The sequence below is a fragment of the Mesocricetus auratus genome, unplaced genomic scaffold (assembly GCF_017639785.1).
Source record: "Mesocricetus auratus isolate SY011 unplaced genomic scaffold, BCM_Maur_2.0 Super-Scaffold_100024, whole genome shotgun sequence".
Lineage (NCBI taxonomy): Eukaryota > Metazoa > Chordata > Mammalia > Rodentia > Cricetidae > Mesocricetus > Mesocricetus auratus.
The window spans coordinates 7,106,800-7,132,409 of NW_024429205.1; the positions used below are offsets into that span (position 1 = coordinate 7,106,800).

General features: G+C 50.1%; 2 long non-coding RNA genes across 2 annotated transcripts; one reads left to right on the plus strand and one right to left on the minus strand.

The window, feature by feature from the left end:
- Positions 1 to 15,862: 15,862 nt before the first annotated feature.
- On the minus strand, positions 15,863 to 17,565 carry LOC110343688. The gene is made up of 2 exons (XR_002386001.2): positions 17,279 to 17,565; positions 15,863 to 16,355 (listed from the first exon to the last, which is right to left on the minus strand). It is a non-coding gene; the product is annotated as an uncharacterized LOC110343688 (long non-coding RNA).
- Positions 17,566 to 18,435: 870 nt separating this feature from the next.
- On the plus strand, positions 18,436 to 24,653 carry LOC121133846. Its single transcript, XR_005870857.1, has 4 exons — positions 18,436 to 18,687; positions 18,833 to 20,420; positions 21,451 to 21,578; positions 24,419 to 24,653. It is a non-coding gene; the product is annotated as an uncharacterized LOC121133846 (long non-coding RNA).
- Positions 24,654 to 25,610: the final 957 nt, after the last annotated feature.

Here is a 25,610-nt window from a genome sequence, read left to right on the forward strand (position 1 = left end):
AGGGGAATCCTGTCCTCAATGTGGCTGGGCACTAATTGCCAGACTGCCGAATGCCCTGCTCTTATCTTATATACTTCTCTAGTGCTGGGGTTATAGGCATGAGCTCTGTTTGTCTTTTAGGCTGGTTCACTCTTCTGTAGCCCTGGGTGGCCTTGAACTCACAGAGATCCATCTGCCTCTGTCTCCTGAGTCCCAGCATTAAATTTGTGTGCCACCACTGCCTGGCCTCTATGGCTGTGGCTAACTTCGCATTCTGAACTTCAGACATACCATTGAGGGAACATCCTTCTAGTTCTTTCGAATGCTTGGATGAGACCCATGATAGCGAGAGAAATGCAGCAGGTTGGATGCCTGGGCCCTGGGGATGACTCAGGCAGAAGCACTGAAGAGAGAATTGCAGATACAACACCAGCAGCCACCACGTGGGACGCAGCGTCACTCCACAGCAAGGCTAGGATAGGTATTCCCCACATTATCTGGTGGGGACCTTGAGGCTTCAAGTCATGACAAGCCTCCATTGAGGTCTCTCGAGTGACCTAACAGATTCAAAGTCCAGGCAACCCCACTTAACACCACAGATGGGTCCCTAAGCACTGCAAGTTAAATAAATCTCCATCAAAAAGATAAGTAGCAAGCTGGGCAGTGGTGGCATGTTCTCCTGTAATCCCAGCACTCTGGGAGGCAGAGGCAGGCTGATGTCTATGAGTTCAAGGCCAGCCTGGTCTACAAAGTGTGTTCCGGGATAGTCAGAGATACCCTGTCTTGAAAAACAAAACCAAAAACAACAAGAAGGTAAGCAACTGGAGGAGCTCTTTCTTTGACAAAGGAAGTTATAGACACCAAAATATGCTCAGAGCCAAAGAGATGTTGGAGAGTCCAGTGGTTCCCCTTTTTAGGCTCCCAGGGGATAGTGAGCAACATTTGTAGATATTTTTGGCTGTCAGTCCATTGGACAGGTGGCCTGGGCATCAATGGGTGGAGGCTAGGGATCACACAAAGGCCAGTGTCATAGCACTCAATGCCAGGACAGCCCAACAACAAAAAATGGTCAGTCGCCACATCCCCACAGTTCTGGGGCAGAGGAATCTGATGCCTGCTACCTGGGCCTCACAGGAAGCTGCTCTCCCCTCCCCCAAACCTGCTTCTCCTTTGCTTGGGTGCTACCCTGAATAGCTTTCCCAGCATGCCTATCTCTGAGAGAGGGTCACAGTCACCTGTTCTATTCCTGAAGATTTCCAGAAGTCCTCCACCCACCGCACAGCCAGACCAGTCAAGGGAACCCTTTCATCTCCTCGGGCGGGTTGGATGTCGGGAGCCAGTGCTGGGAACAGTGTGAGATGCCAATTATTCAAATGGGCTTCTCTGAGAATCCGCTCTCCTCTGAACTTCAAACATCTTGACCAGTGCTAATTTAGTAGTAGAGTACCTTGGGGAGATTGTATCTGCTCCCAAACCAATTAGTTTAACTCTGGGCAAGTTTACCAAACATTCTTTTGATCAAAGAATTTTTTTTTCTCAAAGAGGGTGATGTTCTGCTGTATGTCTAGCTTTGACGTTCATTTATGGACCAGGAAGAGGCTACACATCCTGTTTGGGAGATGGCCTTGGCATTGGCTTTGGTGACTGCATTTCCAATATTGTCAGAATGGTCACACATGGCTATAGGTTCTGTGACTTGGTAGAGAGATAAGGGCCTGAGAGGAGAGGAGACATGGTGTGGTAGTTAAGAGCACTTGCTGCCCTACAAGAGGACCTAAGTTTGGTTCCCAATACCCACAATGGACAGTTGACAATCACCTGTGACTCTGTGGGTGATCTGACACACCCGCCATTCCCCACAGGCACCTCTATGCTCACAGCACACACATGCACTTGCATACTCGAGTATGCCCATGTGCGTGCATGCACGCATGTGCACACACACACACACACACACACACACACACACACACACACACACAAATAAATAAAATATTTAAGAAGGGGGCCAGGAATTTCAGAAAGCATTATACTTGGAATCCTGAAGATGCTCCAAGACTGCATCCCAAATCCAAGGCTCCATTGAAGAATGCCAAGACCCTTTGCATTCAAGACAAAATGGTGGCCATAATGGGGGTCAGCTGGGTGGTAGCCATTGTCTGGGTGCCATTGACTGGCATAATTATTGCTAGAGGCTGAGAATGAAAGGAGAAACCACTTTTGTCCAATTGGCACGACGTACAGTTCATCAAACCATCTTGGCATGGCCTGGTCAGTGGTGGGTGATGGGGCCAAATCCTGTGTGCCTCATCTGTCCCTTGCTGGAGGGTCCCCAAACCATCTCCCTCATCTCTCCCATGAGCAACTGTACTTAACACTTCTTTGTTGTCATTGTTGTTTATTTTTTAAAAGATTTGTTTTTTATCAATCATGTTTACTTGTGTCTGTGAGAGTGTGGAGAGTGTGTTGCGTGTGCAAGTGCCTGCAGAGGCCTGAAGAATTATGTTCCCTGGAGCTAGAGTTACAGTCAACTGTGAGTCACATCACATGGATGCTGGGAATCAAACTTGGATTCTCCAGAACAGCAGCCAAGTGCTCTAAACTGCTAAGCCATCTCTCTGGTCCCCTATTTTATTGGTGTGTCTCTCTGTGTATATGCCAGGCAGAGGCCAGTGGGGCTGCTGGAGACCCTGGAACTGAAGTTTCAGATAGTTGTGAGTTGCCCAAAGTGGGCACTGAGAACCACAACTCTAGAAGGTCAGCCAGTGCTCTTAGCCCCTGAGCCACCTCTGCAGCCCCCACATGTATTACCTTTTCAGTGGCATCTGATCCCACCAGACCCAGTGACAATTTCAGTTCACCCAGCAAGCTCTCCCTGCTCCCAGGCTGGCCTGGTGTCTTGTCTTACCACTGAGCTGCCAAGGCCCTGGGTACCACGTGTTCATCCCTATCACACTGAAGATATTCCACGTATATCCAAAAGAAATGAAGGGAGGGAGGGAAGGATGGAAGGATGGAGAGATGGGGGAGGGAATGATGCAAGGAGGGAAGAAAGGAAGGATGAGGGAGGGAGGGAGGGAGGGATTGAGGGATGGGAAGAGGGAGCGATCAACCCCACCCAAACCCATAATGCTGTCTGCCTGCGCTTCCCGAAAGCCTTTGGAGGAAGAAGCCCCCTCCTTCCCTTCTCCGTATGGACTTTAGCCCCCACATGACCTCCAGCTTCTTACTGGGAGGAAAACGAAGACAGCTAGAGCCACAGGGAGGGAGAAGACAAAGTTTCCCCAAAGTCCCCTGGGCCATAAGAAAAACAAGCTGTCCCTACTTAGGGCTCTTAAACCTTGAGCCCGTGGAGTATTTTTCTGTGAGTTTTGATGTAAATAACACCTACAGGTTTTTTGGTTTTTGGAGACTCACTTCTCAGAGTAGTAGAAGCAAATCAAATCCCTGTGATATGGGAAAGAGGGTTTTGAGCTAGTGGCGAAGGCCAGGGATATCTCTTTCTGTGTCTTTCAGTGGTCTCTCAGTTAAAGTCACTATCTGAATTTTGAAATAAGAACAGTTATGATCTAGGGACTGCAGAGATGGCACAAGTCTGCACGGTGCTTTTTGTAACCCCTGTGCCCAGGTAAAGTTCAGTATGGCGATATGAACCTGCTACCCTGAACAGGAAGATCCCTAGAGCTCACAGCCAGCCAGTCCAACCAAAGTGGTGAGCTCCAGGTGCAGTTGGAGACTCTGCCTCAAAAATAAGATGGAGCCAGGCGTTGGTGGTACACACCTTTAATCCCATTGCTCAGGGAGGCAGAGGCAGGCAGATCTCTGTGAGTTTGAGGCCAACCTGGTCGACAGAGTGAGTTTCAGGACAGCCAGGGCTATGCAGAGAAACCGTATCTTGAGAAAACAAAACACCACAACAAAACAAAATAGTTGATCTAGTAGTTTGAGCCTGGTTGGTCTAGCCTCAGGACCAGCTTGGTAAATAATCCCATCAACATATCTACTGATAGATAACCCCATCTAAAAACAACGATCATCTCTTAGAGACCAGCCTGGTCTACAAGAGCTAGTTCCAGGACCACCTCCAAAGCTACAGAGAAATCCTTGTCTTGAAATTCCTCCCCCCCCCCAAAAAAAACCACACACAATGATCTTCTCTTTTAAGTTTGCCAAATGACATATATATCCACCATTCCCTGATATAAAGTGACCCAAGGCTCCATCAACACCTGTCAGGTTACGGGGGAAACAGAGACAAACACAAACTCAGGACAGTAGTGCCAGGACTGACTAGACACAGTCTGGGGGAGTGACACTGGACTCTAGAGACACTTCACTGAGTGCAGAACAGGACAAGTGTCGCCATCATCACCAGCTGCCCTGACAGTTTGCAAGTTGCCAGTCTTCAACAGGACCCAGCCACCCACATCCTTATGTTGTCGCTGTAGCTGTATCTTAAACGTTCCATAAAGGTCAAATGCTATAATCTGAGCCATCTGGTGGTGCTATGACTGTGTGTGTGAAATTCCTAAGAGGTGGACACTTTAGGTCCTTGGGGGGGAGGGAATGCCATGTTTTGGTAAATTGTCACACACTGTTTAAAAAACTGATTGAAAACAGACTAAGTGCAAGACACACCTTGGCCTCAGACTCACTCACGTTGTGTCAAGCTTCCTCTCTGGTTCTGTGAGAGGACGAAAGGAAGAGAGTGAAACAGCTCATGAGTAAAGCCACTGTGCCCCTGAGGCCAGCCAGAAGGTGAGCCATTCCCAGCAGGGGTTACCAGTGTTCACCCTGTGGCATAAAGTACTGGCGGTGGGAACAAAAAACCAGAAGCACATTGGCGGGGAGACTCTCAGTGTGGCACCCCATCGTGACTGCTGCTGCCCCGGTAGCTTCCGGTGGATGCCTAAACCTCTGTTTGATAGTGCTGCCCCAGCCGGGCGGTGGTGGCGCACGCCTTTAATCCCAGCACTCGGGAGGCAGAGGTAGGCGGATCTCTGTGAGTTCGAGACCAGCCTGGTCTACAGAGTGAGTTCCAGGACAGCCTCCAAAACCACAGAGAAACCCTGTCTCGAAAAACCAAAAAATAAATAAATAAATAGATAGATAGATAGTGCGGCCCCACCCGCTCTCCCCATCAGGCCACTCAAAGCGTCCGCCCCTGACTGATGATGGGCTGTCCACCCACTGCCTCCCTCTGTCGGCTACTTGCTACTTATTTTTCTTACTTTGCTTGCTTTATATGCTTACTCGTTTGAAACCGAAAGCACAGCCCACACAAAAACACCGTTGAGAGATGGCGTGGGTGGGATCCCCGGCTCTCCATCGATACCTTTTGTTTCCTGGCCTTGAAGTGAGACAGACCATGCACTCCCTCTGCCATGGGTTTCCTTGGCACAGGCCCAAATAAGCCAATCGATTACAAAGCGCACCCTCCCAAACTGTGAGTCAAAATGGACCTTTTTTTTCTTCATAAGGTGATTATCTCAGGCGTTTCATTATAGTGACAGAGAGCTGACTAACACAGCCGCCCTTTCCGCACACAGCAGCCTCTGTTGAGGCATTTGTATTAGTATTGCTACTTTGGGGGGCACAGAAAGAAATCTGTGTGTGTGTATGGGATACTCTCTGACCTGGGGAAGGACATGTCCTCAGTCCTGCCTTCCAAGATGGAGTCTTGACTTCCTCCATGCCCTCAATCTCTTGAGTCAAGTTGTCAGTCATCCGCTCTGACAGGTACAGGCCAAGGGTTCTAGGACACAGTCTCCACTCCGTTTTCCTCAGTAACAGCTAGGCAGGTGCCATCCACCCCCTTCATTGGCCCCTGGCTGGTCTTCCTGCAAGCCATTCTCTTCCACACACCGGCTCTGGGCCCTCATCTGGGCCGGGAAGTGCCAGTCTGCCTTTCTTCCAGACACCTAGGCACTACAGGCTCCTCTCAGGCCAATTGCTCTAAAATGCTCCCACTCCCCTCCCAGCTGACTGAGCAAGCGGCCTCTGCCTCCCCTGCTGGCCTGGAAGACTGAGGAAGCAGAGGTTTCTTCTGACGGCTCTCAGGAGCTCCGGCTTCGAAGTCTCCAGTTCCCAGCTGACAGCCAGACCCCCGAGTCTCTGATTTCCTTCTGAGGACAACGACCAGAACTGTTTGGTTTAGTGTCCACTGAACGGAGGAAAGGGGAGGACTTGTTATCCATCAGGTGTTTTTGATACACTTCAGTCAAACCACTCTGGCTCGAAGAGGCTGAAGTCTATTCACAAAACAACAGAAGTAGTTACTAACTACTACAGGTGTGGGCTCCTTCCAGGAGGCAGGGAGTGTGTGTGCATGTGCGTGCGTGCGTGCGTGCGTGCGTGCGTGTGTGTGTGTGTGTGTGTGTGTGTGTGTGTGTGTGTGTGTGTATGTGTAGGGGACACCGGGGGCACAGGGGACAGGGACTCTTTCCTAAGCCAGGAGGTGAAGACAAGCCTTCCTCGCTTCCTTGACTCTTAACTGGAAGCAGTATGGATGAGTTCTGTGGGGGGGTGGACATGGGAGGTGAGGGTGGGGGTAGAGGTGGGGGTAGGAGTGAGTGGGGCCACAGGGAGGAGGTGTGTCTCCAAGCAGGTTCTTGTGTCAAAACAGGACATAAATGACATCAACTCATAAGGAAAACTATGAAGACAAGAGAACCCAAAATGTCCTTCCTCGTCTGACTCGACACATGGAATTCTGACACCTCCTGGGGGGTCTGCCCCTGCTCCTGAATACCCAGTGATTCCAGCCGACCCTTGCTGGTGTCTTATCTGTTGTGTAGCCTGAGTCTGACAGTCTTCCCAGGAACAGGGAGGATTCAGTCACTGTTACCATGTCATACACCACTAGTAAAACCCAGGCTGTGCTTAGGACTAAACAGCTCTACATAGGAGGTCCTGAGCCCCCCTCAAGTTTAAATGACCTTCGAGGCCAACTCACAGAGCCCAGGGAAAGCTAATTCCTGACTTAGACAAGAGCCATTGCAAAGGATGGGGGCCTCACAGCCAGGTGGAAGGGGTGCCTAGGGCAAGTCACTTGGGAAGGTGCGGAGAGACTCCACGGCTCTCTGGGGGCGCTGCTCTCCAGTCAACTCTGTGTGTTCAGTATCCAGAAGATCTCAGGACCCGAGGTCCTCAGCACGGCTCTGTGATGTGGATATGTATGTAGACACGTAGACATCATGATAGACATCACCTCGAGCTCCAGCCCCTCCCCACCCAGGAACAGAGGCTGAGGCTGGAAGACTAACATTTTAATCATGGCATGCTCTTCCATGAACCACCCTACTCCAACAGAGTCACATGCGTGGAACTTGAAGATACGCCCGCCATCCAGACAAAACCAGGGAATGAAGAATCTACGTCAGACAACACCGTCTTCCCAGAAATTACAAATGAGTCAGGAATGGGGCCAAAGACGACGTATTAGAACAAAAAAGGCTCTCCCAGTACCTTTATCACTCAATCTATAATCAGGGTTGGGGAGCATCGTGCCAAGGCCTGAGGTGACGGGCAGAGACATAGATCTGCCTCTAAATATAGCTCTACATACACATTTCACAGAGGACATGGAGAGATTTGTATTGCCATCTTATCAGTGACGAGGTCAGAATAGGGTATTTCTCCACACGGCTCTGGGTCACATTAAGTATATGCCGGTATGCTCAATCTCCTGGTTCCCGCTTGCTACACATTACAGGAACAGGCTGCCTGCTGTGTCACGATGACCAAATGTGGCCAGTCCCACCTGGGTTTCCTGACTCTGGGCAAGGCACACGCTAGACCCTCCCTTCTTTTGCTTTATTAATTTTATTTATAGTGATATTTTTACTAACAAGATTTGTTAGGAAACAATTTGGGGGCTGGCAATTTTGCTTTTCAAAGGGTCAAGCCATTGTTGTTCACCTGGGGCCTCCAGCTCACTCCTGCTTGATCTGCAAAGCCCCATTCCTCTCTCTCTCTCTCTCTCTCTCTCTCTCTCTCTCTCTCTCTCTCTCTCTCTCTCTCTCTCTCTCTCTCTCTCTCTCTCCAAACCCCACCCTCTCAGGGAATGTCCAACAAAGAAAAGCCTCCAAATTGCTCGGTTCTGAATTCTTGGTGGCTGCGGCAGCCCCACCCCCTGAAGTTGCCAGTAACCCAAGTCCCTGCCTAAATGCTCAGTTTTGACCATACTTGGGCACAAACCCAGCTTATGGAAGACATGTCATCATCCCCTCACCTACAGGCTCTGTAAACTCCCTGTTTTAGATGGGGCCCACGACTTCTCTGGCCTCAATCTCCAGGACAGTTGCTTTGCTCCAATAAACCTGTTCTTTTACTTTTTCAATTTGACCTGATCTGGCTTACTACAGCATCAGAGAAACCTATTACTGTGTTACAAAAATCCTACTAATGATGTTTATCACTTTTAAAAGCTTCAAATAAAATAAGTTTTTTTTAAAAAGGCAGATAAGGCTGGAGAGATGGCTCAGTGGTTAAGAGCTCTTAAAGAGGCACACACACCAACTATTTTATTTTTCTTCAAGATTTATTTTGTTTGCATCTATGTGTATGTCTGTCTGTTCATGTGCCTGCAAAGTCCAGAAGGCATCAGATCCCTTAGACCTGGAACGGCAGGTGATGGAGAGCTGACTGACTTGGGTGCTGGGAGTGGAACTGTGGCCATTTGGATCAGCAAGTAGCAAGTGATCTTAACTCTGGAGTCATCGGTCTAGCATGAAATAATATTTTAGCCACAAAAAAATTTTTTTAGGCTGAGTGTTGAGGCACATGCTTTCAATCCCAGCACTGGGAAGACAGAAACAGGTGGATCTCTGAGTTTGAGGCCAGCATGGTCTACAGAGTGAGTTCAGGCCAGCCAGGGCTACACAGAGAAACTCAGTCTCAGAAAGAAAAAGAGTATCCACCTATATACGTTTTAGAAATGAGATTCACTGAGGTAGTGGAGGAATCTGTGTGTTAGTTACATCTTGCTGCTGTGAGCGACGCCTGTCAAGAAGTGTCTGACACTGCTTGTGTTGTGTTGGCTCACAGTTCCAGGGAATACAGTCCTTGTGTTGGCTCACAGTTCCAGGGAATACAGTCCATCATAGCAAGGAAGTCATGGAGCCGAGGGGTCACCTTGCAGCCTCAGACAGGAAGCAGAGAGACACACAAGCCATGGCGTGGTGCTGCCACATTCAGAGTGGGGTCTCCCCATCTCAATGGACGTGACCTAGATCCTTATAGACCTGCCCAGACCTCTGTTAGCCAGACCATTAGCTCCTATTGACCATCAGACTAGATGTTTATTTATTTTTAATTTTATTTTTATTTTTGGTTTTTCGAATCAAGGTTTCTCTGTGGCTTTGGAGGCTGTCCTGGAACTCACTCTGTAGACCAGGCTGGCCTCAAACTCACAAAGATCCGCCTGCCTCTGCCTCCCGAGTGCTGGGATTAAAGGCGTGTGCCACCACTGCCTGGCGAGGAAAACCACATTTACACTATAAAATGTCAAAGGTGACTGGGCAAGGTGGTGCATGCCTTTAGTCCCTGCACTTAGGAGGCAGAGGCAGGTGGAGCTCTATGAATTTGAGGCCAGCCTGGCCTACATCCTGAGTTCCAGGACAGCTTGGGTTACATAGTAAGACTACCTCACTTAAAAAATACATATATAAAAATATATAAATGTATGTATATATGTATGGATACATATTCAAAATATTCAAATATATATTAAAAGGTCTCTTTCTGGAAGTAGATAGCACTTGGGGTTTCCCTTCCTAGCCGGCTGGAGCTCAACAAGGTTTGTCTCACAGCTTTGCATACACAGTGTGCACAGGGAATTATGGCTGCTCCTCCACGTCAAGACAGGGCCACCCAACCAGAGGGTCTCAGTATCTTAGCCATAGGAGGAAAAGTCCGTGTAGTGTCTTTATGCTTTCCTGATGTCTGGTGGTGGGCAAGGCTGGACTTGTCCAGTCTTTAACCTCCCTTCTCTAAATGGAGAGAGTCCCAGCTTGTCTCTTCACTCACCTGGCTATGCGGGGCTGGAAGTCTGTGAACATAAGGATGCTGGAGCAACCACCCAGGGCCGCCCAACCTGAGGGATTTTTACCTCTCCGAGCCTGAGCCACCGGATTGCAGAACAATTGTTATTCACCTAAACAGGCCAACTCAGCCAGCGGTTACAACACTGACTCCCCCCACACTCCCGACTCTGAAGCCACTCCGGCTTGCCGGCTTGTGACTCAAGGGATCTAGATGAGTCCCGAGCTTGGAGAAAAGCCAGGGCGCCTTCTCTCGTGAGGCAAAGAGGAGCCTTGGGCAGAACCCTGCCCTCGGGCTTGTCATATCCGGTGCAGAGTGGATGTGAGTGTGTTACTCAGCCTTGAGCTCCACTCCGCAGGGGGCTGGAACTTGGCAAGGTCAAGCGTCAATGATGCAGTGGAAACAGTTCTAGGATGCTCCACTCCTACAAAACATAGATCTGCCCCTGAAGGTCCCTCAGCCCTTTAACTCCCTGTTCTGAGAGCCAATTCCATCATCCCCGCTGCTCCTCAAGGAGCATCACTTAGGCTGCCAGCCCTTTCCCATCCTCTGGTCAAGCCTCAATTTGGGGACCCTGGCTCCTTAGTGAGTCGGGCTAGCCGTTAGGCAAGGAGCACACAGGGTACAGGTCCCACCAGGAGCACCCTTAGCTACAACTGCAGCCTTGGCGCTCAACACAGATTATCTCAGGGACTTCTCCCTCCTTCTTAGAGAATGCAATGAAGCCAGAAGCCAGGAGTCTGTCCATGAGGTTTTTTTCCTCCTTCCTTCCTTCCTTCCTTCCTTCCTTCCTTCCTTCCTTCCTTCCTTCCTTTCTCCCTCCCCCTCTCTCTCTCTCTCTCTCTCTCTCTCTCTCTCTCTCTCTCTCTCTCTCTCTCTCTCTCTCTTTCTTGACAGGGTTTCTCTGTATAGTCCTGGAGCTCACTCTGTAGACTAGCTTGCCTGAACTCCTTGAGATCCACCTGCTTCTGTCTCCCGAATGCTGGATTAAGGGTGTGCATCTCCAGCAATTTCTCTCAACACCTCAGCAAGGCACCCCAGTGTATGGGTGCAGAGTTAGAAGACCCAAGGCTGACTCCAGGTAGGTCCCGTTCATCTGGGTTCAGGGTCTTTCTTACCGCAGGGCTCCCATTTCTTCCATTCTGAGTGGTTTTGTTTCTGCTAACTGGGTTAGGCTCACACTGTAAGGTGTTCTAATCTCAGCAGCCAGCACCAAAAAAAGAAATAATCAAAATAAAGTAGTTTAATGTTTGGTTCTAGACTCAAGTCACTATTACATTTCTCCTCACTATGGCAAAAAACAAACAAACAAAAAACCAGCAGAAGCAGTTTAAGACAGGAAGGTGGGGTTGGAGAGATGGTTTGGTGGTTAAGAATACTGCTGCTCTTCCAGAGAACTGGGTTCGATTACTACAAAGGAGTTTATACCAGTCTTTAACTCCATTTCCGGAGGATGCAGTGCCCCCTTCTGGCCTCCGTGGGCACCAGGTATGCATGTGGTACACAGCCATACATGCAGACAAAACACCTATAACATAAAAATAATAAATAAAAACAATTTATTTTATTTTATTTTTTATTTTTGTTTTTCAGGACAGGGTTTCTCTGTATTGTTTTGGAGGCTGCCCTGAAACCAGCTCTTGTAGACCAGGCTGGCCTTGAATTTACAAAGATCCACCTGCCTCTGCCTCCTGAGTGCTGGGATTAAAGGTGTGCGCCACCAACGCTCAGCAAATAAAAACAAAATTAAAAAATAATTTTAAAGCTGGGCGTTGGTAGCGCACGCCTTTAATCCCAGCACTCGGGAGGCAGAAGCAGGTGGATCTCTGTGAGTTCGAGACCAGCCTGGTCTACAAAAGTTAGTTCCAGGACAGCCTCTAAAGCCACAGAGAAATCCTATTTCGAAAAAAAATTAATAATTTTAAATTTTAGAATAAACTCAAACTGAAAAATTAAAAAGCTTGAAAAATACTCATCATATGACCCAAGCAATTCCATTCTTATGCACATTACCCAGTGAATGGACAACCTGGGTCCACACAAAAACATCCACAAACACCCACAGCAGTGTGTTCCCTGACAGACAAAAGGAGGAAGCAGCCCGATGTCCATCACCTGAGGAATGAGTCTAAAATCTGAGATATCCAGACACTGGGATACTACGTGTCAGTAAAAAGGAGGAGAGCACTGGCACTTGCTGCAACATGGAGCTGCCTTGAAAATATGATAGTGACCAAGGCTAGACACAGAAGGTGACACAGTACATGAACCCAAATCGTATGAAATATCCAGAATAAGCAACTCTACGGAGATATGACTGGACGGGATTTAGGGTGGACAGTGGGGAGTGACAGTGATAACAGGGATGGAGTTGCTTGGGGGCTTGATGAAAACCCCCGAAAATTAGATAGTAGCCATGGTTGCCTGACATCGCGAAAGCACTAAGACCCACTGAAGGAACACTTTTTTTGTTTTTGTTTTTTGTTTGAGATAAGGTTCCCCTGGAACTCACTCTGTAGACCAGGCTGGCCTCGAATTCACAGAGATCCGCCTGCTTCTGCCTCCTGAGCGCTGGGATTAAAGGTGTGTGCCATCACCGCCTGTTGCTGACAGAATACTTTTGGGGACTGCTAACTCTATCTCAATTTAAAACAGGAAAAGCGGGGCTGAAGAGATGGTGCAACATTTAAGAACAATACTGTCCTTTTAGAGGACCCGAGTTTGGTTCTCAGGACCTACATGGGGCAGCTCACAAACTACCCATAACTCTAGCTCCAAAAGACCCCACCTTCTTCTGGGCTCAGGAGGCAACTGTATTCACAGGTCCATACACTTGTATACAGAGACACACACATTCACAAAATTTAAAACAAAACAAAACAAAACAAAACAAAACAATGCTGGAGTGCCGATCCCAGCTCTTGGGAGGCACAGGCAGGCAGATCTCTGTGAGTTCGAGGACAGCTTGGTTTATTGAGTGAGTTCCAGGACAGCCAAGTCTACACAGAGAGACCCTGTCTCAAAAACCCAAACCAAAACACACACCCCCAAAATAAACAAACAAACAAACCTAACTACACACACACACACACACACACACACACACACACACACACACACACACACTGGGGAAAGAGTGTAGTTGTGGGGTTTGTATTCACGTGCACCCACAAGCCAGCAGGTAGCTGGAGGCCTCATGGCTCTGCAGGTATCTGGCAAGCCTGGTAGGAATGGCTCTTTCTTAGAACTCTCCTGGTGTGAGCCGTGCTGTCTACTTCACATGATGGGTTCCAGGCCACTGAAGTGCATCATAAAGCAGGGCTGAGCCTCTGCTCAGGGCACTGAGATAGGGCAGAGCTGTCACGGATGACAGATGGTGGGGGTCCTTCCCGTCCGTGAATCGCGCTACCTACCATCCTGGGACCAGAACAGAGATTCTCTCTGGGTGTACATTAGACTGGCAGGGGCTTGGTCAAATGTTCACCAGTCTGGCTGGTCAAGCATTGCCCCCAGCCCTGAGCACTGGGCTGTCTTCCCTGTGCTGAGTGAGCCCTTTAGCCACAGGAAGTAGCCACATCATCCCCGGAAATGACTGTGGGTCATGGAACATCTGTCCTGGGATGACAGTGCCGTACTCAAGTAACAACAAAAGAACAAGAATTGGCCCTGGGTGGAAATCCCCAGTCACACTTTCAGGAGCATCTATGCTTCCTGCGTCACCTCCCAAAGCACCTGCCTCAGCAGCTTAGGCCTTCATCCCCACTGGCTGGCCGGTGATTGATGCAACCCGGGGGGGTGATGCCGGGACCGGTCTCATCGGAAGCAGCAGGCTTTCATGTCACATCCTGGAAAGAGGGGAAAACCCCAAGACAGCCGATGATTACTTAAGAGGGTTTATAAACTTGTCCCACTGATTCACCAGAAACTGTCCTGGGAGCCAGGCAGGCTGAGCTGTGTTTACTTTTGCAGAGCGTGAGCTCTGGCAGTCTCTGGAACATGGCCCAACCTAGGTGAGGCTGTGGAGGTGGAGACAAACTTGTGACCCAACAAAGATCATTCCAAGGTTCACAAATTCCAGGCCGTTATCATCAGAGGCATGGAGGGTTGACCTTTGGCACACAAGATTACCCTGCAGGGAGGAGCATCCCAGACAACTTCAAGAACATTGTGCTGAGGAGCCATGGTTCCTTTACAGAGGGTGTGCAATCACTCCCAAGAACGGAGTCCAAACTCAGTAGGAGCCTAATGTGATCATTTCAATGACGGGGAAGCTAAGACTTTGCTCCAAGACACCAACTCAGGGACGGTGGGGCTGATAACAGGACCCAGGTGAATTGTCTCTGCATAGGACAAACTTATTCATGCCTCTGGAGAAGGACGGGCTGGTGGCAGATAGTCAGGGCCTGCTGTAGTCCAGCCGCTGTGTAGAAACCCACCGAGTAAACTCTGTTCACAAAGGCCAGGTCACAGACTCTGAAGCCTCTTTGGGAGGTGAGGACTAGGCCCAGAGGGGGTCCAACTCAGCCCCTAAATGGAATAGCAACTCCAAGGGCAAGGACCAGCCAGCTTGGGGTCACACCTACCGGGATTGCACACATGAGCAAGGAGATACAACAGGGTCCTGGAGATTTCAGATAAGCTGGGGTTGGGGAGAGGCCACGAGGCACTGCACCTAGGAATAGTGACAATGGCATTCACTGATCCTGTATGCGTCTTGCCAGCTGTTGCTATTTAACAAGGGTCCCAAGGTCAGCTACATGCTGATCACTAAAAAGACAGATGGACTTGGCTTCCTGCAGCCTCCCCTACTCCCGATTCCTTCTAATCAGAGCAGGGTGTAGCCCCCCTTGCACCCAGGTGTGTGTACAAGTGTGCCTGTGTGTGTGCTTCTGTGTACATGTGTGTGTAGGACAGCCTCCTGCAAAACATCTCCCTGCCAGCTCCCTTCTTTCTCCCATCGCTGGCTGCATGTCAGAGTCTTGGTGACCTGACCTGGTTGGGGCTGTAGCGAGCAGAGGGGATTCTGACCTTCCCTCAGATTCTCCTTGAAAGCCATTGAAAGTGAAATACAATTGTATCATTCCATTAGGATCTGAGGGGGGTACCAGGAAGGACAGTATGGGTATTGGTCTTGGTGTTGTCAGGACTGATAAGAACTTTCACAGTCCCTGGCATGCTGGGATCTGGAGAACTTGGACCATGCTCTCTGAGCAGTGATTAATGAAGGAACCTGGTTGATTTTGGACTTTAGAACACAGAGCCAAATCTGCAGAGAAGACTGCTTTCTGAGATGGCCCAAGCAGCCCAGTAGGTGCAGACCTTCCTTCAGAGGCTGGGAGGGCTGCCCCACCTCAGTCCCACCTCAGTGAATGGAGCAGGGGAGCCCTGGGGCACACAGTGCCAGCGGGACCCTACACACCTGCATGCCTGCACACCTGCATGCCTGCACACCTGCACGCCTGCACCCTCCTCATACCTGCACACCTGCACACCTGCACGCCTGCACACCTGCACGCCTGTACACCTGCACGCCTGCACACCTGCACACCTGCACGCCTGTACACCTGCATGCCTGCACACCTGCACCCTCCTCACACCTGCACACCTGCACGCCTGTACACCTGCATGCCTGCACACCTGCACCCTCCTCACACCTGCACACCTGCACACCTGCAAACCTGCACCCTCTTCACACCTGCACGCCTGCACACCTGCACACCTGCACTCTCTTCACACCTGCACACCTGCACACCTGCACCCTCTTCACACCTGCACACCTGCACTTTGCAGGTCTGCATGCCCGGAAGCCGCCACCCACTGAGGACACTGTTAAGTCTCATTTCCCTAGAAGCCTCTTTAATTTCCCTTGTTTTCCCCTGCCTGGAGCCACCCTGGGCCCCAGATAACCACTGTGTGCTTCCTCTTGCCTTAGGTTAACTTGTGCTTTAAGAACGTTGTAGAAGTGGAATCTCACAAGTCTATTTTACAAGGCTTCTCTCACTCAGCGCGATGAATCTGAGACCCATCCGTGTTGTGAGATGCACCTGTGTAGATGAGTAGACTCGAGGCTCATTTTTTTTCTGTTTTTTTCTGCCACCTTCTCTTTCTTTCTGTCTTCCCAGCTCCTATTTTTTCCTTCTGTTGTTACTTCCTAAACTCCATCCTTTTAGAGAGCTTTGCCACAATGTGTTTATCCATCCATATGTTGGACACCTGGGTTATTTCGATAAAGTTGTCGGGGTGTTCAGTATCTGAGTCTTTGCGTGGACAACGCTGTCCTTCTCTTTGGGTGCACATCCAGGTGTGGAACATCTTTCTCCTCTCTTCAGTTCCTGCAAAGCATTCAGGAAGCCAGGAGTCAAGGGAAGGTCTGCTGCCACCTACCCACTGCCGTCCTGGTACCTCTCTCCTCATCACCATGCCGACTCCAGTTCCAACTCAGGCCTCATCCCATGGCCCAGCGTCTGCCTACCTTTGGCCTCTCTAGTCTCCTCTCCAGCCAAAAGACAGGCTTCCTGAATCAGGAGTAGCCACCTTTTGGAGCCTTTACTGTACCTTGGTTCCTATAGAACCAAGATGACACAAAGACGATGTTGTCCGTCTTTTGCTGTGTTCCACCAAGTCAAGCATTTGTAGCCAGGTGTGATGGTTCATGCTTATAGTTCCTAGCACTCAGGAGGCGGAGGGGGATGACCTTAAGCTCACGGATAGCCTGGGCTACATCCTGAACCCATTTCAAAAAAAGAAAGAAAGAAAATGACCAAATAAACAAACAGAGCATCTGCACTGGTCTTTGTGGTCACCAGTAAAGAAGAGTTGTCCTTATAAAGTCTAATAGCTGTCATCAGCACAGGGTGTTGAGAGCCTCACACACCTGACTTTGTTGCATCTGCAATTCTTATTATCCCTGTTCCACAGATGCTAAAGACACTAGGAAACGTGCCCCAAGTCTCCAGGAGCCAGTGGCAAAACCATCTGATTGTCAGATTGGCACGTACCCTGGCACAGCCCCTGGCATCACTTAACCATGATATTCTGAAGCAGCTAAAGTTCCCTGGCCCTTGGCCCCTGGCCAGCAGAGTTTAACTGGAGGCCCTGGCTAAGCACTAGAAGCTGCTATTCTTTGGAGCCAGTGAGGCTGCATGTACCAGTTTGGTAATGACATTGGAAAGACCAGGAGCCAGATGTACCAGGGCAAGACAGGGCCCGCCAGCTGTTTGGAAGAGGCCACTTGGGATTACAGTCATATACTCACCATGTATCACAGCTGTGCTGGCCAGGGCCAGGGGTGTTGTTTGGGCAGGTGACAGGCAGAGGGTGTGTGGGCTGTGATGTAACAGGACTGCCCAGTTGCTGGGCAGCAGGGTGACAGAGTGACTACACCTGCCAGCAGCTTTCTGCAGGAGGTGGCAGGGCCAGCATGGTCCTCCTCCTGTCCACTATCAAGAGCAGCACTGTTTCGCCGTGACCTTGGATTGGGGACACTGACAGGACAGAGCTCTGTGTAGAAAGAGAAAGGAATGAGAGCCAGACAAGGCTAGTCCTGTGTGAGGAGGTGGCATGAGGGAGTGACCAGTGTCTGAGGTACTACTGCGTCCAAGCGCTGTGTGCACCCAGGTTATCTCACTGGACCCTCACTGTCACCTGCTAAGATTAGCACCTCCCTTTACTTCTGGTCATCTCCCCGGAAGCTGCACTGTTTTCATCTTTGGAAGTTGAACTGCGAGGGGTCCGTGCTATGACTTCTGGGTAGCAGGATCCAGCCCCTGAGATGAGGCAACTCCTTGGGATCAGAAAGCATGCTCTGGGGAGGCTACAGCTCCCAGCAGGGAGCAAGGCCACCAACTTTGGTGTCCTTCATCTGGACTCCCCAGCTCTGCTCCTGTAATCCGATGGCCAGATGTACAACCTGGCCCTCAGAAGCCCGGTCATGCACTCTCTCTCCCGGCTACCCCAAGGTGTTATCAGCAAAGTGTTGGGGAGCCGGGTCACCTTCATGGGCTCCTTGGTAAGTTTAAGAACTAAAATCAGAGTTTCTAGTCTTTAAAGAAGAACACATGAACACACACACACACACCGTTTTGCTTTTCGAGACAGGGTTTCTCTGTGTAATAGCTTGGCTGTCCTGGAACTGGCTCTGTGCTGGGGTTAAAGGCGTGCGCCACCATAGCCAATAGGACACCAACGCTGGGGCAGAAGGATAGACACGGGGGCACAGCAGCCCGTTCACGCTGGCACCCGGTTGTGATGTGGAGGCAACACTCTCTCACTGGGCTGTGGTGAACCTTAAATGAGATAATTCCCCTGAGCATCTTAGGGAGTGCCAAGCACAGCACTGAAGAAAAGTTAATTATTATCTGGCAAAGAGCCTGCTCCCCATTACGTATTCAATTTCTGCCCCCAGCCGTACAGTAAGAATCACTTCTGGGGCCAGAAGAATAACCTGGTGGGCTTGCTGCTAAGCGCTGCCACCGGAGCGGGGTACATCTCTGGGACCCGTGTTCTGGAAGGCCTGCAACTTGACCTCTGACCTCCACATACACATTGGGCCTGGCAGACACGCATGCGCGCGCACGCACTCACAACTAAATAAATGCTGAAATCATCTGCGGGCTGAGTGGATGGCACCTGATCCTCATGATTCTTCAGACAGACAGACCTCAGGTAGGGGTTGAGTGATCTTTCTGATGCTCCCTCTGCGGTAGCCACCTGTTTCCAGTGTGGAAACCCTCCTGGCGTCGGATAGGGGGCAGGTGTATGAGATAAAGCCAGAAGCTGCTTTCTGACTACCCGGTCTCTTTCTGGCCAGGATGATGTGCAAGGTGCCCACGGAGTTCTGGAAGGAGTGGCTGGGCACGGCTCGCCACTGTTCACTAACTCTAGGACCCTGGAGACGTCTCCCGGCTGTCTGTTCTGCACACGCACACAACGGCCTCCCGAGCTCAGGGTGGGCCAGATGGTGCTGAACGGTGAGCTAGCATCCCGACGCTGAGGCCTCTGGCTCATCCCTTCACTGTACTGCGCCTCAGTTTCCCCAGCTGTGATGTGGAGACAACACCCGCGGCGGCGGCACCTCTCATACGGCTGTGGTGAACCTTAAACGAGATAATTCCCCTGAACAGTTTAGAGGAGTGCCAAGCGCAGTGCTCAATAAAAATTAATTATTATTATTTGGCACAGGGCCTGTTCCCGATTAGATGTTCAATTAACTTTCCTCTCCTTCCCAGCCCTGGGGACTTACCAGCTGGGAGGCTGCTAGGTCTGGGTGGTGAGCACTCCATTAGTCAGAGGTCTGAATGGAGACTCCAAACCCGAAGGTCTCGTCCCTTCCTTCAGGGCAGCAACGTCCAGCGTCCCCACACACCTGGCATGGCCCCAGCTCAGCCCTGCCTCGGCAACCCCCGCCCTCCTTCCTGCCTGGCTTTGCTGTTGTGTCTGTGACAGTCACAGATGGGAGTGGCACCTGCCCTGCCTTCATCCCATCCTCCCTTCCTGGGATCCTGGTCTTCTCACATCCTACGTCTGTTCCACTCTGTCACCGATGGACCCGGAGGCAGAGGAGACCCCATCCACCCACCTCTGCAAGCAGAGGATGATCAGGGCAATGTGGGCCATCCTTCTGTCCTTCTGGACCAAGAGGCTCCAGGTTGGGGCTGTGCAGCAAGTGGAGGAGTAGGACTCTGCGGCCTGCTGCTCCCTCCCTTCAGGCTCGTGAACTCTTCTGGCTCTCACAGGATGGGAACACACCAGGGACTCAACTGGGGTTTAGGAGCCAGGCAGGTAATGGTTCTGCTCTCCAGCGCCATTTGAAGCATGGCCCGGGTCGAAGGGTCCTTGGAGATACTTCCTCAGCCAAGCATCTGAGCTCTGGCCAGGCAGGGAGTTACCAGAGTGTGGGCCGGAAGTTACCAGAGGGTGGGTGTCTACAGGATGGGTAGCCGCAGCTGGACCACCAGGACCCTTCTGAGTGCTTTGGGACAAACCTTGGGGCCCTCCACCAGCACAGCTGGTCTTTAGGATCCCAAACCTGCCTCTGATCTCTGATAACCCCTGTTCCTCCCAGCTGCGCAGTGTCCTCGGCTGGGGTAGAGTGACCACTGCTGGATGCTGGGTCCTCCTGTCACACAAAGGGCTTTCCCTCTGCCGTGGACATCAGCAGGCAGCTTCTTTTCTTCCCAGCCATTGCCCAACATCTGTCCTTGTACATTTGTATGTCATATGCCAGCGACTCCGCATTACCTGTCAAAACCATCCAATACCCGCAGACAACCTCAGACAACCTCGTTCCTGTCCTGGTTCTTCAGCGGCACTGACCTCCAGCCCGGCCTCATCGCCCAACCTTGCCACTCGGTTCCAGTGTTGAATTCCCTCCCAATCAGAAGCTCTGCTCTGGCCAGGTGATCTTGTGGTGACCTTACCTTAATATATATATTGGTTTTTCAAGACAGGTTTTCTTTGTGTAGTCCTGGCTGTCTGCCCCCCAAGTGCTGGGATTAGACACTGCCACTGCCCAGCTAACCTTGCGTCAATCTTAAACTCACTTCAGTCACTTGTGCCAATCCCTGACCCAAACTTACCCCCTTAAAAGTTGGTGGAGAGGGCTGGAGAGATGGCTGCTCTTGCAGAGGACCTGAGTTGGGTTCCCAGCACCCACATGGCAGTTCGCGGTCACCTGTAACTGCAGCTCCAGGGGGATCTGATGCCCTCTTCTGGCCTCCCTGGGTACCTACACACATGCATGCATAGACACTCAGCAGAGATAACATGTAAATAAAAATACAGTAAATCTTTTAAAAAATTGATGGGAAAGAGAGGGAGGGAAGAGGAGAGAGAGAGAGACAGAGACACACAGAGAAAAAGACAGAGAGAGAGAGAGAGAGAGAGAGAGAGAGAGAGAGAGAGAGAGAGAGAGAGTCAGAGAGTCAGAGATGTCAGATACTCCCAGGCCCTCAGGCATCTTTGAACTCCAGTGACCCCCAAATGCAGCTCTTCCAAGATTTTCTCTCCAAACCTCACTTGACCTCTAACCCTGCACCCTAATTCAGGTTACTTCTCTCATCTGTCCCTCCGCCAGGGACTCTTCAGGGCCACCCTTCCAGGCAATCTAAGGACCCCCATTCACCCTCAGGCTACCCCACCGTCACCCCATGCTTCACACTGGACTCTCCTGTCACCTTGCCCATCTGCCTTGGACTTGCCTTGCTTTTTCATCTGCCCTAGTTCAGGCCCCTCTGCTTCATGCTGTCCTGGATTCAGACCCATGCTCCCTATAGAATGGTCTCAACCATACAGGGTGCTCCAGGAGCGCATTGCCCAGCCCTGAAGCCCCACACTGAACCCTGGACACCCCCACGCTGACTTCCTACCCTGGAAACGCCACTGTGCTCAACCGGCCTCCTTCCTCAGGTGTCTTTCTTGTGCCAACAGGTCCTCAGAGCCCTTTTCTCCGCAGCCCTGCTCCACCAGGCCAGTGAGCATGAACCTCTCTGTGTTCCCATGAGCCCCTGCTCCTCTATACGCAGAAGCACCCCCTTCCAAGGACTCCCATGGTGACGGTGGGTCTTTCCTAACTACCTGACCCCTAGCTCTGGTCATGCATCCGACACACAGGCATGAGTTTAGAGTCTGAGGGCCCAGAGTCCAAGCTGTGGATGAAAATGGGGATCCATTGAGGGAGTGAGGGGTCAGATGGCAGGAAGGATTCCACCTCTCAAAATCAGGAGCCTGACAATGTGGCCAAACCTGTCCAGGGCAGCAGTTAGCGTTCCAATTAATTAGCGAACACTGTCAAAGCACTTTGAACATGAAACGCGCTATATAAACATTAAGTATTATTATTAAAAAGTAAGCAGTTCCCTAATATGCCAGGCTGGAGAGCCCCAGGCTGGTCTGAATAAAAATGAACGAATGCAGAAAATGAAGCAATTACAAGGCGATATTTGGGGATTTGAGAAGGCTGAGCACCCCAAGTGGCAGTATTTTGTGCGGGGACTTGGTGGGGGCCTCTGTCTCCTTTCTCCTTAGCTACTTTAGACAGAGGCCTGGCTCCTAGTCACAGACAGACAGATGGATAGGTGGACAGACAGTCAGACAGCAGAGCAGGCAGCCCATGAGGTGGTAGCCTCATGGTGGTGGTGCCAAGGGGAATCATCAGTGTCTAGACAGAACTCTGAGGCTGCTTGGAGTTTTTGTGGCTGTGTGTGGCTGTGCTCTGGGCTTGGGTTTCCCTGCACGTGAAATCGAGGCACTGGGCAGTCTGGGTTCTACATCGCTCTGACCCTCTTTTTAGCGCCCAACCCCTTCCAGAAGGTTTGGGACAAGGAAGGTAGAGGGAAGAGGTACTATGGTGGGAGCTAGGCTTCAGTTCTGCCTCATCTTTATAATGAGGCGAGCCCAATGCCCCCACAGGACCCCATGTCCCCTCACGGAATTACCACAGCTAAGAAGTACAAAGGGGGACACAGAAGCCCATGGGAAAGTGTGGGTCATCACACACAGACACATTTCTGGGTGTCTTGTCCCTCAAGCTCCAATACTGAAGCCATCTCTGACTCCTTTATGTTCCAGAGTTTGACCTTACAGTCGGAAGGCAGGACCCCGGGTTGGGAGGCTGTAGCCAGACCTCTGCTTGCAGAAAGGAGATGGAAACCCCACCTGAGTTCACCCATGAGTCCTCTGGCGAGTGCTGGGGGTGAGGAGAAATATGTAGTCCCCCTATAGACAATCTGGTTTTTTTTTGGTTTGCTTGTTTTTTGTTTTTGTTTTTTTGTTACAAGGTTTCTCTGTGGCTTTGGAGGCTGTTCTGGAACTCGCTCTTGTAGACCAGGTTGGTCTCGAACTCACAGAGATCCACCTGCCTCTGCCTTCCAAGTGCCAGGACTAAAAGTGCCTCCACTGCCTAAGACAAGCAAATTTAAAAGAGACAGAATAACCCTGCTAGCTCAGTCAGCAGAACACGAGACTCTTAAAATAGGCAAAATATTTGGACATAAATTCACAGAAAAGTGGTTTCACATGCATAATAGACGTTCAACACCATTAGTCATGGGAGAAATGCAAATATAAACGCATGCTGAGGTGATACTCCACACTGGCAACAGATGACAGTGATTTCAAAGATTTGCAATTCTAAACATCTGTTGGAACTCCGAAAAACTTAACCCTTTCCCCTTACTTTGGTAAGCAGAGTTCCTGCAGTTACAGGACAGTAGAAGGCTTTGTAAGAAGCTACCGAACCATGACTTAGTTGATAGGATATTTGCATTATCATGCACAAAGCCCTGGGTTCGAGCCCAAGAACCGCATGCCGCAGGTATGGGGCATGCTGTGTGTTAATCAGCTTTATACTGCTATAACAAATTCCTGAGATAATCAACTTAGAAGGAGACAAAGTTGGGCTAGAGATGGCTGAGGACACCAACCACCAAGTCTGATGACCTGAGTTTGATCCGTGGGACCCTATGGTAGGAGAAATCTGACCTCCACTTTTTCACCAGGGCAAGTGTGTGTGGCATACATTCGTGCACACACAGAGACAATAAATAAATTGAATATAGTACAATTTTTTTAAGAAAGAGGAGAGAGGGGATGGAGAAATGGTACAATGGTTAAGAGCACTTATTGGTTTCTCTGTATAATTGTTCTGGATGTCCTGGAACTTTCATTGTAGTCCAGGCTGGCTTGGAACTTGCAGAGATCTGTCCACCTCTACTTCCCACATGCTGGAATTAAAGGTATGCACCACCACTGCCTGGCTACATATAAATATGTATTAAAAAATGTCACTGGGTGGTGGTGGCGCATGCCTTTAATCCCAGCACTCGGGAGGCAGAGGCAGGCGGATCTCTGTGAGTTCGAGGCCGGGCTGGACCGACAGCCTCCAAAACAATACAGAGAAACTCTGTCTCTGTTATATTTGGGTAATTGGGGTCATAAATGATATCCTTTTTCTCTCTTCTATAGTTTCTGCATATTCTGGAGTAGTTCTGTCTTCCTTCCTTTCCTTTCCTCCCTCCCCGCTCTTTCTCTCTCTCTTTCTCAAAATTTTCTCGAGACAAGGTTTCTCTGTGTAGCACTGGCTGTCTTAGAACTCACGCTGTAGACCAACCTGGCCTTGAACTCAAGAGCTCCACCTGCCTCTGCCTGCCAAGTGCTGGGACTAAAGGTGTGTGCCACCACGGCCAGGCCTGACTTGTCATTCCTAACCTTGGATAAGTTTGGGTCTGAAGTGTCGCCAGGGGCTGCATACATACTTAGTCCTCAGCGCCACACTATTAGAAGACAATGCAAACTTGAAGATTGGGGGGGCCTAGTGGAAGATTTGAATCCAGGGGATGTGCACTCAAAGAGGGCTGTGGGACCCAGTCTCTTACTGTGTCTTCTTTCCCACCTCTAGAAATAGCGCATCTGTCTCTGCCAAGTGCTGCTGCCACGATGACCTCAAATCCCCAAAGCAGTCAAGGCCAAGTGACTGTAGAACAAAAGAACCTTTTCCTTCTTGTAAGTTAATTATCTCAGGTATTTTATCACAGCAATGAAGAGATGTAGTACAGATAATTAAAAAACAGTGTGTGTGTGTGTGTGTGTATGTGAGAGAGAGGGAGAGAGAGAGACAGAGAGAGACGACAGAGACAGAGTAGTGTGTGTATGTCTATGCATGGTGTGTGTGTGTGTGTGTAAGAGAGAGTAGTATATACATGTATATGCTTGGTGTGTGCATGTATGTGTGTGTGTGTGTGTGCATGTGTGTGTGTGTGTGTGTGTGTGTGTGTGTGTGTGTGTGTAGAGCAGGATGCAGGTGGGATAAGACTTATTTGTTTGTTTGCTTTGGTTGAGGGGCTGTAATAGCCAAGTTTCCAACAGGATGCGTCTCCAACAGGAAAAGAGAAGCCATTATCCCTTGTATTCCTAGTAGCAGCCCCACTGCTGGCCTCCCTGGCCTTGGAGGCGGAAGAGTAACAGACCAGACATCCACATTTTTGACAAAGGCTGTCCCCAAAAATATCTCTGTCACTGCAAAATGACTGCGTCACCAGTAGGGATGGGGACAGCTGGTGAATTTACAATGGGCAGAACCTCCAAAGTAAAGAGAGAGGCCTTGACTCTTTAGGAAACATTTTAAAAACGAATACCACAAGCCTGGTGTGATGGTGCATGCCTGTAACTTCAGCATTAAGGAATCTGAGGCAGAAGGATGAGGAGTTGAAAGATAGTCTGGACTACATAGCTAGACCCTGTCCTAATATTATACTGATTGTAGCTACTAAAGAAATAATTAGATTGTATAGTGACACTTGTTTTTTTGTTTTGGTTTTGGTTTGGTTTGGTTTGGTTTTTCAAGACAGGATTTCTCTGTGTTGTTTTGGAGACTGTCCTGGAACTCACTCGGTAGACCAGGCTGGTCTCGAACTCACAGAGATCCGCCTGCCTCTGCCTCCCGGGTGCTGGGATTAAAGGTGTGCGCCATCAACACCCGGCTCAGTGACATTTTTTTTAAAACACAGTCCTGTTCTGTGGGCACAGGAGCCATTGTAGAGGGTTCCCTAAGCTGGATAGATGGGGGTTTAGCTTTGACGACAACTGAGGTG